At 41.7% G+C, this 17159-nt stretch overlaps 1 long non-coding RNA gene across 2 annotated transcripts in view; it reads left to right on the top strand.

Moving 5' to 3' along the window:
* Nucleotides 1–54: 54 nt before the first annotated feature.
* LOC109570729 (uncharacterized) overlaps nucleotides 55–17159 on the top strand; it is a 32716-nt gene continuing 15611 nt past the window's right edge. For both annotated transcript variants that reach the window (XR_011560711.1, XR_011560713.1), the window contains exons 1-2: nucleotides 55–169; nucleotides 4519–4655. This is a non-coding gene — a long non-coding RNA (uncharacterized lncRNA). The remainder of the gene's footprint in view (nucleotides 170–4518; nucleotides 4656–17159) is intronic.

Raw genomic sequence — 17159 nt, 5'->3', positions numbered from 1 at the left:
GAGCAGCTAGGGAGGAAAGCGGGAGGGGGAGCGGCGCGGTCGCCTAGCAACCGCGGCACGCCCCGGGAAACGCCTCTGCGCTAGTACGCGGTGACGCACGGGGGCGGGGCCGAGCGTTCCCCGCCGCGGGGCGCGCCTCCGGGAAGCGCCTGTGGAGCAACCTCAGGAGGTAGGGAGCGGGAGGCTACCTTTAGGGCGGCGGAGGTCCTCTGGCCGCAGTCTGAGGGCTGGGGGCCGGGGCTGTGGAGGGAGAAAGGCCCTGACGGAGCGTTTGTGAAGTAACCGCCCTCGCTTTCCGAAGTGCCGCTGGCCCCTCACGGCCATCTGTCCCTTAACACGTTTCAGCTTGGAGTTCTAAAACCTCCCTTGAATATGAATTTTAGAAGAATGAGGGGGGAAAATGGGTACTTTGTCAGACTGAGGGGGCATCCCTCCGGAGGGTAATGAGTTAACAAAGGGAAGCAATAATAATAAACCCATTTTTGTCTGTGACACTTCCGGCGCGACGAAAGTTTTCATTTAACCATACCAGATGACATCCCACTTTTACATAGATTTAACTAGGAATTATATAACTTAAGCTGAGGTTGGTCCGACTACCCTGCCACGGATGCCACGGGCTGGTATGGCTCAGAGCCATGTTAAAGATGAAGAAACTGAGTCCAGAGACGATCACGTGGTTGGCGAAGCCTTAAACTAAAACGTCTCCAGCTTCCCAGGCTTCCTCCTGGTGCGCCAGACGCCGCCAGAAGGTTCTTCTGGTCTTACTGCTTGGAATGGCTGGGATTTTTTTACCCCTTCCTTTTCTGAAACGTTAAGACGCCTTGGCAACACCAAGGTTAGGCGGATTTATCTAGTTGGGACGAAAGTGAAAGGGAAGAAGTTTACAACAGAAGAACAGAAGTGTTATTTTCTCCAGCGTGACATCCAATCGGATTTCCTAAACCTACAAAGCACGAGGCAGGCCGTCTGACCCTAGAGTTAGAGAACTAAACGTTCTGGAAATGCCGAATATGCGCGCCACCTGGTGGGGCCTGGGGACTCATTGCCCCGGGCCTGCAGAACACAGTCCTTAAATCTGAAAATTTCCATCGAAGGCTCATTTCCATGTGACTAAAAATCATATTCCCTATTCCCATGCCTTTAAGTAAGTGAAGTCGCTCAGTCGTGTCCGACTCTTTGCGACCCCATAGACTGTAGCCCGCCAGGCTCCGTCCATGGGATTTTCCAGGCAAGAGTACTGGAGTGGGTTGCCATTTCCTTCTCCAGCCTTAAGTAAAAATGTCCTTAAAATCCAAAAGCTCTTCACTTTAAAAACTAATGAAGTGTCGGTTTGGGGAACTTCACTTTCTGATCAGTGTTTCTTTAGACTATGATATAAATATGAATTCAAAGGTTTTCTCCCATGATGATTTACAATTTTCTAATTTTATTAATAGACTTTTTTTTTTTTTTAACCGTGCCCAACCCCTCCCCGACCCTTCTGAAACTAGAGCAACCTGCTTTCACATGGGTTTGTATTTGGACTCCGACAGAAGCTTGTTTGAAGGAAAAGTCCCATGGCAGCAAAAGGTTTGGAAAAGATTGCGAAATTCTGTTTAATTATTGTTCTTAGTACTTCTGTGGACACCTCAGACCACTTTACTGCCTTGAACATTTGAATGGGACTTGCCTCAACAAGTTTGCTTACCTCATTCTGAATCATTGATCTTTCCAAGTCTGTTTCAAGACATATCTGCATAAGCCTTCTTGAAGCATTTCTGCTCTTCTTCCTGCCCCTGAGGTGGGAAGCACAGAGGACTCCTTTATCTTTAGTCTGTTAACCTTAAGGTCAAGGGAGTGAGGATTCCTTGAGGATGCTGGAACTTTATGAGTCTCTGACCTTAGTGACCCAAGTAATTTCTTCAGAGCCCCTGTTTCATAACAGTGTGACTGGATTAAAGCCCAGTGAGGGAGCCAGCAGGAGCCTCCATACTGAGTTCACCTCTTGGTGGGTGTTGAGCCACAAGACCCAACCAAGTCAGAGAGAGAGAAGGAAGGATTTATTACTTGCAGCAAGTAAGGAGAACACTGGGAATCTTCCACAAAGCAGTGTCTCCCAGAACTGCAAAACTGGGGAAGTTTTAAGTATATTCATGAAAGGGCTTGGGTGGTTGACAGAGTTCAAGCTTTAGTTGATTGAAGTCATAGTTTATACAAGGTCAACATCATTATCCTTTAGGTTCCAGTAGATCTGGTTGTTGAGCACTTCAGCTTAATCTTTGTCATTGAAAGAGAACTGGGAGTCTTTACAATTTCTCTTGCCTAATAACAGGCAATGTTTATTCATTCTTTTCTTCTCTTAAGATCATTGATTACTGAGACCTGCTCAGGGGCAAACATTGTGGCCAGACCTAGATCACCAAATGGCTTCGGTCAAAAAAGCCTTGCCTGGTTCTTCTTCAAGGACCATCCTACCCTATCTGCTTACACTCCCAAGCTCCCCCTAAGAGTGGTTAATATTTCCATTGTCTCTCTCAGGGCAGCTACAGCCAGATTTACCTATTATGGATTGGCTAAATATCATACAAGATACTTGCCTGCTCTTTGAAGCCAGTTCTAATATATTTGCAAAATAAGGAACCTATAATAAATAAACAAACAAAAAATGGAACTATTCCTGAGTCTTCAAAAATCAAAGCATTCAAAATGGGTTTGTAACAGTTTTAAATGTATAGATTAAGAAAATATTCCTGTAACCACATGCACCTGGAATTTTGTGATGAAAAGCCTGTTGGTGGTTTAGGTTTAAATTCATCTCAGTTCAGTTCAGTCGCTCAGTTGTGTCTGACTCTTTGCGACCCCATGGACTGCAGCACGCCAGGCCTCCCTGTCCATCACCAACTCCAGAAGTTTACTCAAACTCATGTCCATTGAGTCGGTGATGCCATCCAACCATCTCAAACCTCTGTCATCCTCTTCTCATGCCTTCGATCTTTCCCAGCATCAGAGTCTTTTCCAGTGAGTCAGCTCTTTGCATCAAGTGGCCAAAATATTGGAGTTTCAGCTTCAGCATCAGTCCTTCCAATGAATATTCAGGACTGATTTCCTTTAGGATGGACTGTTTGGATCTCCTTGCAGTCCAAGGGACTCTCAAGAGTCTTCTCCAACATCACAGTTCAAAAGCATCAATTCTCCGGCACTCAGCTTGCTTTGTAGTCCAACTCTCACATCCGTACATGACTACTGGGAAAATCATAGCCTTGACTAGACGGACCTTTGTTGGCAAAGTAATGTCTCTGCTTTTTAATATGCTGTCTAGGCTGGTCATAACTTTCCTTCCAAGGAGTAAGTGTTACTTCCAAGTTACTTCCAAGGAGTAACTGCCCCATACTGCACTACTGTTCCTTGATTGCTCCTCCTTTCTTTCTTCAATCTATCTCTTCCCTGATTAGCAACTGTTCAAATCTGCCCATTGGAATTCAGGGAAGGTCAAAGAGGCTGAATGATGCCTATTTCTTACAGACAAGAAACTGGTGACATGGAAAGCATTTGTACCTGGGAGGGCCCCACAGCAGACCCATAGGGGCCTTCATGGTTTCACTTGCTGTACTTCCTCCTCTCTCTCTTCCCCAAGCTTTGAAAGTTCCCCCTATTAATCCTTCTGAATCTTGAAAACAACAACAAAACAAAAAAAATCTATTTGTGTCTTCCAATACTGTAGACACTTTGTTCTATATCTCCTAAATCCTGAAGTTTGTTCTTCTTAATCCCTAACCCCAGAAATATTTATCTTTTCCCCAAATATCTGTCACTTCTTCTCACTTACTCTTCCCAATTTAGTTCCACCTACATGACTGAGGGGACATATGAAACTACATTTCCGAATTCTTAAAACCTAAACTAGGACTCTTTCTAATATAATTACCATTAATTAAGTCTATTATTTTCTAGGTACTATCTGAAGTACTTTATGTATATTTTCTCATTTAAATCTTATGCAAGTCCTGTGAGATAGGTATTATCCCCATTTTACACTTCAGAAGACATTCTCAAAGATGAATGACTTGTGCAGGTTCACACAGCTGGTGTGTGGTGTCAACTGAAAATTGTCACACAATCTGGCACTACAAAAATGAAGTCTCTAGCCACTGCAGTTGCTGACCTTCAATACATCCTGAAAGGAGTTTAGGGTAGAGATCAGGAATGAGGCATTCTGTGCTCTAGGAAAAAGTAGCACAACAGGCCTTCAGATAGTTAGACTTTGTCAGGAGAAGATTTTATGAGCCTGATTTCTTCTCATATCTAGAGAAAGAATCACTAAAATCATTAATGGAAACATCTACTCCTCATGACTAGCAACAACGTTCTGCCAAAATATGTGCTTGACCAATATCACATATTGTATATGTGACCTCTCTCTTTACCTCTTCAGAACAGTTCTTCAGAGTTATCTTAGAGGCTGTCTTCTGGGCTATAGTCCTCATTTACCCCAAATGAAACTGAACTCACAACTTTCACGTACATTTTTTTTTCCAGTCCATATTTTTAACGACCATGAAGGGACCTAAAGGGAACTTCTCTCCTTTACCTAAACTCTACAAGGAACTGGCATATTGGTATCAGCAGAGGCCTCTTGTACCTATTCACCTCCTTGGAAATTCAAGACAATTTGGGTGAGTCTGTTCTGGTTCTTGGCCCTCTTGTATTGGTTGATGGTTCTGAGTTTCATTTGGAGGCATATAACAGGTACCTGCCCATCTCAACTGAAAGATATTGGTGAGGGGAGGTGGAGTCTGTTGAAAGACACTGGGAAAACACCCATCCAGTTGAAAGATACTGAGTGGGGAGAAGTTGAAAGACACTGGGGTTTGCTCAGTTGAAATTCACTGAGTGGTCTGGGCTGAGTAGTTAGGTAAGAGACTAACTGATCTGACTCTTTCCCTCAATTTGGCTGCCTTTAAAATATGTTAGGATAAAAATGAAGATATTACATGAGAGCTTTGCTCCAAAGAAGAGGGACAAGATCCCTCTCAGTCAGTTAAAGCTTTCTCAGCAACTGAGAAATTTATGGATTTCATACTGTGCAGTGGTCCCATAGGGAAACACACTTACTAGTTAAAAGATTGCTCATCCAGGATTCATGTATAAGAATTGGTCATTCAGTGATCTGAGCATTCACAGTGGTCTTGGACCACTTGAGGGAGAAACTGAGCCTTGTAAGGGGGCTAAAACAACTCTAGGGTGATGCCTAGAGGACTTATGCTACCAAGTACCTTGCTGGCCTACCACACAATTTTATTAGTAATCTTAGCCCTGACAAATTCAGCTTTAAAATGGGAAATCAGTTCAGTCAGTTCAGTTCAGTCGCTCAGTCCTGTCCGACTCTTTGCGACCCCATGAATTGCAGCATGCCAGGCCTCCCTGTCCATCGCCAACTCCCAGAGTTCACTCAGACTCACGTCCATCGAGTCAGTGATGCCATCCAACCATCTCATCCTCTGTCTTCCCCTTCTCCTCCTGCCCCCAATCCCTCCCAGCATCAGAGTCTTTTCCAATGAGTCAACTCTTCGCATGAGGTGGCCAAAGTACTGGAGTTTCAGCTTTAGCATCATTCCTTCCAAAGAAATCCCAGGGCTGATCTCCTTCAGAATGGACTGGTCGGATCTCCTTGCAGTCCAAGGGACTCTCAAGAGTCTTCTCCAACACCACAGTTCAAAAGCATCAATTCTTTGGCGCTCAGCCTTCTTCACAGTCCAACTCTCACATCCATACATGACCACTGGAAAAACCATAGCCTTGACTAGATGGACCTTTGTTGGCAAAGTAATGTCTCTGCTTTTGAATATGCTATCTAGGTTGGACATAACTTTCCTTCCAAGGAGTAAGCATCTTTTAATTTCATGGCTGTAATCACCATCTGCAGTGATTTTGGAGCCCCCAAAAATAAAGTCTGACACTGTTTCCACTGTTTCCCCATCTATTTCCCATGAAGTGATGGGAAATAGAGACTCTCAAACAGAAAATCGAGGAGTATCAGAAAGCCAACCTCTGACTAACACCCCAGCCCCAGGTTTATGTATATACATAACTTAAATTTACAAATACTTAATTGGGAATTAAAGGAAAACTTTGCCCTGAAAATAGTCAATATGGGCTCCTTTATGCAGTTGTAAGAGAAGACTGGCTTGTTAAAACATCTCTTCAAAATTCTGACTCTTGAAGGAAGAGGTCCTTCTAGGAGCACTTGCTTTCTTCTCAATATGCCTTGAGACCAGGGTTCTCAGGAACAGTTACATAGATCATCATTCCTGAGACTGAGGGGAAAAAAAGGAAGGAGGAGACTTTTTAAAATTTAACCTATTCCAATTGTTATAAACTAGTGAGTTTTATATTGTAATACCTGATTCATGACTAAGTTTTAAAATGAAACTATGAGATCTCTGATTGTATCTGTCTATATGTGCACATATGTCTTTACCTTTGAATGGTATTATCAAAATTAATTTGTAAATGAGCTCTAGTTAATTGGCTTAATTGCAAATTAAGCACTTATAAAAGTTCTCAGAAATATAAAAGGAAACAGAACAGGATGAATTTCAGGTTCATATGAACTATGAAATATTCAGTTATAAATTAATACATGGAATTAAGGTTTGTTGATTTAATTAACACATACATGTCTTAGAGTCATCAACATTAAGTATACCTTTATTGTACTTAGGCTTAATAAAAATCAAATGAGATTTTATTATAGATGTTGTAAATTTGTTAGCAAGAAAAATAACTTGGTATAATGAAATTTTTTATAAATGAATTAAATGTAAATGAGGAAAGAGGTTTTTGGTGAACTCTTTAGAAAAACTGTTTCAGGAATCTCTACTTAAAAATACTCTCTCCAGATTTATTTTTTAATTTATTTATTTTTAATTGAATGATAATTGCTTTATGATATTAGCCATATATATACAAATGTACCCTCCCTCTTGAAACTCCTTCCCACCTCCCACCCTTTCCCACCCTGCTAGATTGTTACAAAGCCCCAGTTTGTGTTCCCTGAGTCATATAGCAAATTTCCATTGGCTATCTATTTTACACATGGTAGTGTATATGCTTCCATGCTCCTCTCTCCATTCATCTCATCTTTTCCTTCCTCCTCCTGCCCCTGCTCATGTCCATAAGTCTGTTCTCTATGTCTGTGACTAGATTCATTTAGTTTGAAATATTTATTTCTTCAGATGCATTGGGTCTTAACTGCAGCATGTAGGATCTTCATTGCATTATACGGGATCTTTCACTGCAGCATACCAAGACTCTCTAGTTGTGTCATGTGAGGTCAGCAGTTGCAACATGTGGGCTCCAGAACAAATGGCTTCAGTAGTTGTGGCACAAGGGCTCTTTAGTTATGGTGTGTAGGCTTAATTGCTCTGCGGCATGTGGCATCTTGGTTCCCTTTCCAGGGATTGAACTTGTATCCCCTGCATTGCATGTTGGATTCTTAACCACTTGACCACCAGGGAAGACCACCTTTAAGTGGCAACTTTAAGTTTTAAGTGAAGTGAAGTGAAAGTTGCTCAGTCGTATCCCACTCTTTGCGACCCCAAGGACTATATAGTCCATGGAATTCTCCAGGCCAGAATACTGGACTGGGTAGCCTTTCCCTTCTCCAGGGGATCTTCCCAACCCAGGGATCAAACCCAGGTCTTCTGCATTGCAGGCAGATTCTTTACTAGCTGAGCCACAAGGGAAAGTTGTGCTAAATAAGTTAAATGATGAAAGTATATTGAATATCTCAGTCATTCTCTAATAAAACAAGAAACTTAAACATTAGTTAATGATTATTAGTTAATAATATTTATTAGTTAATAATGATTATTAGTTAATAATATTAGTTAATAATAATTATTAGTTAATGATTATTAATTAACTTTCTTTTATGGAGAAACTAAACCAAATATTTGGTGCCACATTGAGATATTTTCTATAAAAAGAGCACAGTTCTTTAGAAATTATTGCTGGTATTTATGTTTGCCAATTAACAGAAGGAAAATGTAAATGATAGTTCATAATTGCCTACTTCTTAGTCTTCACTAGAAAGTAAGGTTTTAACAGTTGTGGATTCTAATTTAAATATGTAATTTAAGCTACTAGAAATAATAAATGAAACATTTCAGTATATAGTAGCAAAGTAGAAAGGGTGTTTTCAATAAATGAAGGTATGAGGAATGGAATTGCATTTTGTTAAGGGAAAAGAAATGCAAAAAAGCAAAATGGCTCTCTGAGGAGGCCTTACAAATAGCTGTAAAAAGAAGAGAAGCGAAAAGCAAAGGAGAAAAGGAAAGATATAAGCATCTGAATGCAGAGTTCCAAAGAATAGCAAGGAGAGATAAGAAAGCCTTCCTCAGCCATCAATGCAAAGAAATAAAGGAAAGCAACAGAATGGGAAAGACTAGAGATCTCTTCAAGAAAATTAGAGATACCAAGGGAACATTTCATGCAAAGATGGGCTCAATAAAGGACAGAAATGGTATGGACCTAACAGAAGCAGAAGATACTAAGAAGAGGTGGCAAGAATACACAGAAGAACTGTACAAAAAAGATCTTCACGACCAAGATAATCACAATGGTGTGATCACTCACCTAGAGCCAGACATCCTGGAATGTGAAGTCAAGTGGGCCTTAGAAAGCATCACTACGAACAAAGCTAGTGGAGGTGATGGAATTCCAGTTGAGCTATTCCAAATCCTGAAAATGATGCTGTGAAAGTGCTGCACTCAATATGCCAGCAATTTTGGAAAACTCAGCAGTGGCCACAGGACTGGAAAAGGTCAGTTTTCATTCCAATCCCAAAGAAAGGCAATGCCAAAGAATGCTCAAACTACCGCACAATTGCACTCATCTCACATGCTAGTAAAGTAATGCTCAAAATTCTCCAAGCCAGGCTTCAGCAATATGTACACCATGAACTTCCTGATGTTCAAGCTGGTTTTAGAAAAGGCAGAGGAACCAGAGATCAAATTGCCAACATCTGCTGGATCATGGAAAAAGCAAGAGAGTTCCAGAAAAACATCTATTTCTGCTTTGTTGACTATGCCAAAGCCTTTGACTGTGTGGATCACAATAAACTGTGGAAAATTCTGAAAGAGATGGGAATACCAGACTACCTGACCTGGCTCTTGAGAAATCTGTATGCAGGTCAGGAAGCAACAGTTAGAACTGGACATGGAACAACAGACTGGTTCCAAATAGTAAAAGGAGTACGTCAAGGCTGTATATTGTCTTCCTGCTTATTTACCTTTTATGCAGGGTGCATCATGAGAAAAGCTGGACTGGAAGAAGCACAAGCTGGAATCAAGATTGCCGGAAGAAATATCAATAACCTCAGATATGCAGATGACACCACCCTTATGGCAGAAAGTGAAGAGGAACTAAAAAGCCTCTTGATGAAAGTGAAAGAGGAGAGTGAAAAAGTTGGCTTAAAGTTCAGCATTCAGAAAACGAAGATCATGGCATCCAGTCCCATCATTTCATGGCAAATAGATGGGGAAACAGTGGAAACAGTGTCAGACTTTATTTTTTGGGGCTCCAAAATCACTGCAGATGGTGATTACAGCCATGAAATTAAAAGACGCTTACTCCTTGGAACGAAAGTTATGACCAACCTAGATAGCATATTCAAAAGCAGAGATATTACTTTGCCAACAAAGGTCCGTCTAGTCAAGGCTATGGTTTTTCCTGTGGTCATGTATGGATGTGAGAGTTGGATGGTGAAGAAAGCTGAGCACCGAAGAATCAATGCTTTTGAACTGTGGTGTTGGAGAAGACTCTTGAGAGTCCCTTGGACTGCAAGGAGATCCAACCAGTCCATCCTAAAGGAGATCAGCCCTGGGTGTTCTTTGGAAGGACTGATGCTGAAGGTGAAACTCCAGTACTTTGGCCACCTCATGCGAAGAGTTGACTCACTGGAAAAGACCCTGATGCTGGGAGGGATTAGGGGCAGGAGGAGAAGGGGATGACAGAGGATGAGATGGCTGAATGGCATCACCGACTCGATGGACATGAGTTTGAGTGAACTCTGGGAGTTGGTGATGGACAGGGAGGCCTGGCGTGTTGCGATTTATGGAGTTGCAAAGAGTCGGACACAACTGAGCCACTGAACTGAACTGACTGAAGGGAAAAGAAACCTGAATATTCACTGGAAGGACTGATGCTGAAGCTGAAGCTCCAATACTTTGGCCACCTGATGTGAAGAGCCGGTTCACTGGAAAAGACCCTGATCCTGGGAAAGATTAAGGGCAGGGATAAGGGAGTGACAGAGGACGAGATGATTGGATAGCATCACCGACTCAATGGACATGAATCTGAGCAAACTCTGGGAGACAGTGAAAGACAAGCTGGCCTGGTGTGCTGCAGTTCATGGTGTTGCAGAGTAGGAACGACTTGGCAACTTAACAACAAACTGAAAATAAAGTAATTTTTGTCCTAGACCTGTTTGTTTCTGGGTAGGGAAAAAAATAAGGGGCAGGGCTTCCCTGGTGGTTGAGTGGTTAAGAATCCGCCCTGCAATGCCAGGGACTTGGGTTTGGTCCCTGGTCTGGGAAGATCCCACACACCGTGGAGCAGCTGAGCCTGTGCACCACAACTACTGAGCCAATGCACTAGAGCCCATGAACTGTAACAACTGAGCCTACCTGCTGCAACTAACGAAGCCTGTTCTCCCTGACCTCAACGAGAAGCCATGGCCATGAGAAACCTGTGCGCAACGACTAGAGAATAGCTCCTGCCCTCTGCAAATAGAGAAAGTCTCTGCACAGCAATGAAGACTCAGCACAGGCACAAATTAAAACAAATAAATAAAAATAGAGGACAAACTAATATGGATACAGAAATTTATGGAAGGTTTATGGAAAAAGAAATAGAAGAGTTTTATATGTGGTCAGGCTAAGTTTAGAATAAATTTAATTGAGTAAATAAATTTTAGAAATTTTTGTTGTTCAGTTGCTCAGTCGTGTCTGACTCTGCTACCCTATGCATGCTAGGTTTCCCTTCATCATCTTCCAGAGTTTGCTCAAACGCATGTCCATTGAGTCGATGATGCCATCCAACCATCTCGTCCTCTGTTGTCCTCTTTTCCTCCTGCCTTCAATCTTTCCCAGCATCAGGGTTTTTCCTAATGAGTTAGCTCTTTGCATCACATGGCCAAAGTATTGGAGCTTCAGCTTCAGCATCAGTCCTTCCAATGAATATTCAGGACTGATTTCCTTTAGGATTGATTGGTTTGATCTTACAATCCAAGGGACTCTCAAGAGTCTTCTCCAACACCACAGTTCAAAAGCATCAATTCTTTGGCGCTCAGCTTTCTTTATAGTCCAACTCTCACATCCATACATGACCACTGGAAAAACCATAGCTTTGACTATACAGACGTTTGTCAGCAAGGTAATGTCATTGCTTTTTAATATTGTCTAGGATTGTCATAGCTTTTCTTCCAAGCAGCAAGTGTCTTTTAATTTCATGCCTGAAGTCACCATCTGCAGTGATTTTGGAGCCCAGGAAAATAAAGTCTGTCACTGTTTCCATTGTTTCCCCATCTATTTGCCATGAAGTGATGGGACCAAATGCCATGATCTTAGTTTTCTGAATGTTGAATTTTAAGCCAGCTTTTTCACTCTCCTCTTTCACTTTCATCAAGAGACCCTTTAGTTCCTCTTTGCTTTCTGCCATAAGGGGGTGTCATCTGCATATCTGAGGTTATTGATATTTTCCCCAGCCATCTTGATTCCAACTTGTGCTTCATCCAGCCCAGCATTTCTCATGATATACTTTGCATATAAGTTAAATAAGCAGAGTGGCAATATACAGCCTTGACGTAATCCTTTCCCAACTTGGAACCAGTCCTTTGTTCCGTGTCCAGTTCTTACTGTTGCGTCTTGACCTGCATCGTACAGGTTTCTCAGGAGGCAGGTAAGTTGGTCTGGTATTCCCATCTCTTTAAGAATTTTCCATAGTTTGTTCTGATCCACATAATCAAAGGTTTTAGCATAGTCAGTGAAGCAGAAGTAGATTTTTTTTAAATTCTCTAGCTTTTTCTATGATCCAACAGATGTTTGCAGTTTGATCTCTGGTTTCTCTGTCTTTTCTAAATCCAGCTTGTACATCTGGAAGTTCTCAGTTTACATACTGTTGAAGCTAGTTTGAAGGATTTTGAGCATTACTTTGCTAGCATGTGAAATGAGTGCTATTGTGTGGTAGTTTGAGCATTCGTTGGCATTGCCTTTCTTAGGGATTAGAATGAAAACTGACTTTTTCCAGTCCTGTGGCCACTGCTGAGTTTTCCAAACTTGCTGGCATACTGAGTGCAGCATTTTCACAGCATCATCTTTTAGGATTTGAAATAGCTCAGCTGGAATTCCTCACCTCCACTAGCTTTGTTTGCAGTGAGGCTTCCTAAGGCCCACTTGACTTCACACTCCAGGATGTCTGGCTCTAGGTGAGTAATCATGCCATCGTGGTTAACTGGATCATGAAGATCTTTTTTGTACAGTTCTGTGTATTCTTGCCACCTCGTTTTAATATCTTCTGCTTCTGTTCAGTTTACTTCAGTCACCCAGTCGTGTCTGACTCTCTGCGACCCCATGAATCACAGCACGCCAGGCCTCCCTGTACATCACCAACTCCTGGAGTCCACCCAAACTCAAGTGCATTGAGTATGTGATGCCATCCAGCCATCTCATACTCTGTCGTCCCCTTCTCCTCCTGCCTCCAATCCCTCCCAGCATCAGGGTCTTTTCCAATGAGTCAGCTCTTTGCATGAGATGGCCAAAGTATTGGAGTTTCAGCCTCAGCATCCATCCTTCCAATGAACACCCAGGACTGGTCTCCTTTAGGATGGACTGGTCGGATCTCCTTGCAATCCAAGGGACTCTCAAGAGTCTTCTCCAACACCACATTTCAAAAGCATCAATTCTTCATCGCTCAGCTTTCTTCACAGTCCAACTCTCACATCCATACATGACCACTGGAAAAACCACAGCCTTGACTAGACGGACCTTTGTTGGAAAAGTAATGTCTCTACTTTTTAATATGCTGTCTAGGTTGGTTGAGCTTCCCTGGTGGCTCAGATGGTAAAGCGTCTGCTTGCAATGCGGGAGACCTGGGTTCAATCCCTGGGTTGGGAATATCTCCTGGAGAAGGAAATGGCAACCCACTCCAGTATTCTTGCCTGGAGAATCCCATGGAGGTTGGTCATGACTTTCCTTCCAAGGAATAAGCGTCTTTTAATTTCATGGCTGCAATCACCATCTGCTTCTGTTAGGTCCATACCATTTCTGTTCTTTATTGAGCCCATCTTTGCATGAAATGTTTCCTTGGTATCCCTAATTTTCTTGAAGAGATTTCTAGTCTTTCCCATTCTATTGTTTTCCTCTATTTGCACTGATCACTGAGGAAGGCTTTTTTATCTCTCCTTGCTGTTCTTTGGAACTCTGCATTCAGATGGGTATATCTTTCATTTTCTTTTTTGCCATTTGCTTGTCTTCTTTTCTAAGCTATCTGTAAGGCCTCCTCAAATAGTCATTTTGCCTTTTTGCATTTATTCTCCTTGGGGTTGGTTTTGATCACCGCCTCCTGTTCAGTGTTACGAAACTCTGTCCATAGCTCATCAGGCACTCTATCAGATCTAATCCCCTGAATCTACTTGTTACGTCCACTGTATAATTGTAGGGGATTTGATTTAGGTCTTACCTGAATGACTTAGTGATTTTCCCTATTTCAATTTAAATCTGAATTTTGACAAACGTGGTCCACTGCAGAAGGGAATGGCAAACCACTTCAGCATTCTTGAGAACACCATGAACTGTATGAAAAGGCAAAAAGATATGACACTGAAAGATGAACTCCCCAGGTTGGTAGGTGCTCAGTATGTTACTGGAGAAGAGCAGAGAAATAGCTCCAGAAGGAATGAAGAGGCTGAGCCAATGTGGAAACAACAGTCAGTTGTGGATGTGTCTGGTGGTGAAAGTAAAGTCCAGTGCTATAAAGAACAGAATTGCATAGGAATCTGGAATGTTAGGTCCATGAATCAAGGTAAATTGGAAGTGGTCAAACAGGAGATAACAAGCATGAACATCGATATTTTAGGAATCAGTGAACTAAAATGGACTTGAAAGGACAAATTTAATTCAGATGATCATTATATCTACTACAGTGGGCAAGAATCCCTTAGAAGAAATGGAATAACTCTCGTAGTCAACAAAAGAGTCTGAAATACAGTACTTGGGTGCAATCTGAAAAACAACAGAATGATCTCAGTTCTTTCCAAAGCAAACCATTCAGTATGATAGTAATCCAAGTCTGTGCCACAACCACTAATGCCGAAGTAGCTGAAATTGAATAGTTTTATGAAGACCTACAAGAACTTCTAGAATTAACACCAAGAAAAAAAGATGTCCTTTTCATCAGAGAGGACTAGAATGCAATAGTAGAAAGTCAAGAGATACCTAGAGTAACAGGCAAATTTGGCCTTGGAGTACAAAATGAAGCTGGGAAAAGGCTAACGGAGTTTTGCCAAGAGAACACACTGGTCATAGCAAGCACCCTCTTCCAATAACACAAGAGAAGACTCTACATATGGACATCACCAGATGGTCAATACCAAAATCAGATTAATCATTTTCTTTGCAGACAAAGATGGAGATGCTCTATACGGTCAGCAAAAACGACACCGGGAGCTGACTGTGGCTCAGATCATGAACTCCTTATTGCAAATTTTATAAATAAGCTGGTGCAAAACCTGAATTTAGTTTTTATCTTTATTGGCATCAAAGTTTTCCTAAAATGTTGATCCCCTTTTGGCTACAAACTGTAAAGTTTCTTTTACCTTTAATTTGTAATCTGTTATAACTTTGTGTAATTGCCTTTGAAATATTTATTGTCACTGGTTAAGTGGATAAATATTATTCCACAGTGACAGCTGATCTCATATGACCAAATGTTTTAAAACTTTAAAAAAATTTTTTGACAAATGGCCCAAATCAAATTCTAATGAAGTTCCTTTGACCTCTAGCTAAACTTTGGGATGTTTTGAAGGGCCCCTGAAGCATCCTAAAAGCGATATTAAACTAATCAGGTTCATTTGGTATGTTAAATTACATAGGATGTATTGTCAAATGAGTAATATGTCTTCTTAGGTTGTATTATGGGTAAATGTTATTAATATACATATTCTAGAAATTGCATGGAATTCTTAAAAATCTGGTATGTCCTGGTAAAATTTATCAGTCATAATTCTGGTTATTTTCTGAAAATGTTAAAATGTCACAGTAGTAATGAAGTTTCTTTGTCTATTGCATTGTAATCAGGATTTTAACTGTGCCTTCTTAAGTGTTTTGTCATTTATAGACAGTTATTGTTTTATACTTATGCCTTTGCAAACATGCTTCCTCTTCACAGAGATTCATAGCAAGGACTTTTTGACAAGTACAGGTTTCTGATAACTTTCAGATCACACTGCCAAACTGGGTAAGAATTTAAAACATTCTAGGCGGGCCTTAGAAAGCATCACTACGAACAAAGCTAGTGGAGGTGATGGAATTCCAGTTGAGCTATTCCAAATCCTGAAAGATGATGCTGTGAAAGTGGTGCACTCAATATGCCAGCAAATTTGGAAAACTCAGCAGTGGCCACAGGACTGGAAAAGGTCAGTTTTCATTCCAATCCCCAAGAAAGGCAATGCCAAAGAATGCTCAAACTACCGCACAATTGCACTCATCTCACATGCTAGTAAAGTAATGCTCAAAATTCTCCAAGCCAGGCTTCAGCAATATGTACACCGTGAACTTCCTGATGTTCAAGCTGGTTTTAGAAAAGGCAGAGGAACCAGAGATCAAATTGCCAACATCTGCTGGATCATGGAAAAAGCAAGAGAGTTCCAGAAAAACATCTATTTCTGCTTTATTGACTATGCCAAAGCCTTTGACTGTGTGGATCACAATAAACTGTGGAAAATTCTGAAAGAGATGGGAATACCAGACCACCTGATCTGCCTCTTGAGGAATCTGTATGCAGGTCAGGAAGCAACAGTTAGAACTGGACATGGAACAACAGACTGGTTCCAAATAGGAAAAGGAGTTCGTCAAGGCTGTATATTGTTACCCTGTTTATTTACCTTCTATGCAGAGTACATCATGAGAAAAGCTGGACTGGAAGAAGCACAAGCTGGAATCAAGATTGCCGGAAGAAATATCAATAACCTCAGATATGCAGATGACACCACCCTTATGGCAGAAAGTGAAGAGGAACTAAAAAGCCTCTTGATGAAAGTGAAAGTGGAGAGTGAAAAAGTTGGCTTAAAGCTCAACATTCAGAAAACGAAGATCACGGCATCCAGTCCCATCACTTCATGGGAAATAGATGGGGAAACAGTGGAAACAGTGGCAGACCTTATTTTTTGGGGCTCCAAAATCACTGCAGATGGTGACTGCAGCCATGAAATTAAAAGACGCTCACTCCTTGGAAGGAAAGTTATGTCCAACCTAGATAGCATATTCAAAAGCAGAGACATTACTTTGCGAACAAAGGTCTGTCTAGTCAAGGCTATGGTTTTTCCTGTGGTCATGTATGGATGTGAGAGTTGGACTGTGAAGAAGCCTGAGCACCGAAGAATTGATGCTTTTGAACTGTGGTGTTGGAGAAGACTCTTGAGAGTCCCTTGGACTGCAAGGAGATCCAACCAATCCATTCTGAAGGAGATCAGCCCTGGGATTTCTTTGGAAGGAATGATGCTAAAGCTGAAACTCCAGTACTTTGGCCACCTCATGCGAAGAGTTGACTCATTGGAAAAGACTCTGATGCTGGGAGGGATTGGGGCAGGAGGAGAAGGGGACAACAGAGGATGAGATGGCTGGATGGCATCACTGACTCGGTGGACGTGAGTTTGAGTGAACTCCGGGAGTTGGTGATGGACAGGGAGGCCTGGCGTGCTGCAATTCATGGAGTCGCAGAGTTAGACATGACTGAGCAACTGAACTGAACTGACCTTTGTAAACAGAATTGAAACATTTATCTTTTCTCTTTACCTGAGCCCTCCAGAAATTGGAAACTCATAGGTTCCCAATAGCCTTATCAGGTGAATGAGGAAGGCAACCTCCTGGCTGGTGATATTTTGGGAACCTTGAAAAGGG

Source organism: Bos indicus, chromosome 16, assembly GCF_029378745.1.
Source record: "Bos indicus isolate NIAB-ARS_2022 breed Sahiwal x Tharparkar chromosome 16, NIAB-ARS_B.indTharparkar_mat_pri_1.0, whole genome shotgun sequence".
NCBI lineage: Eukaryota > Metazoa > Chordata > Mammalia > Artiodactyla > Bovidae > Bos > Bos indicus.
The sequence above is the reverse complement of the archived record's forward strand: the minus strand, read 5'-3'. Positions and strand labels throughout refer to the sequence as shown.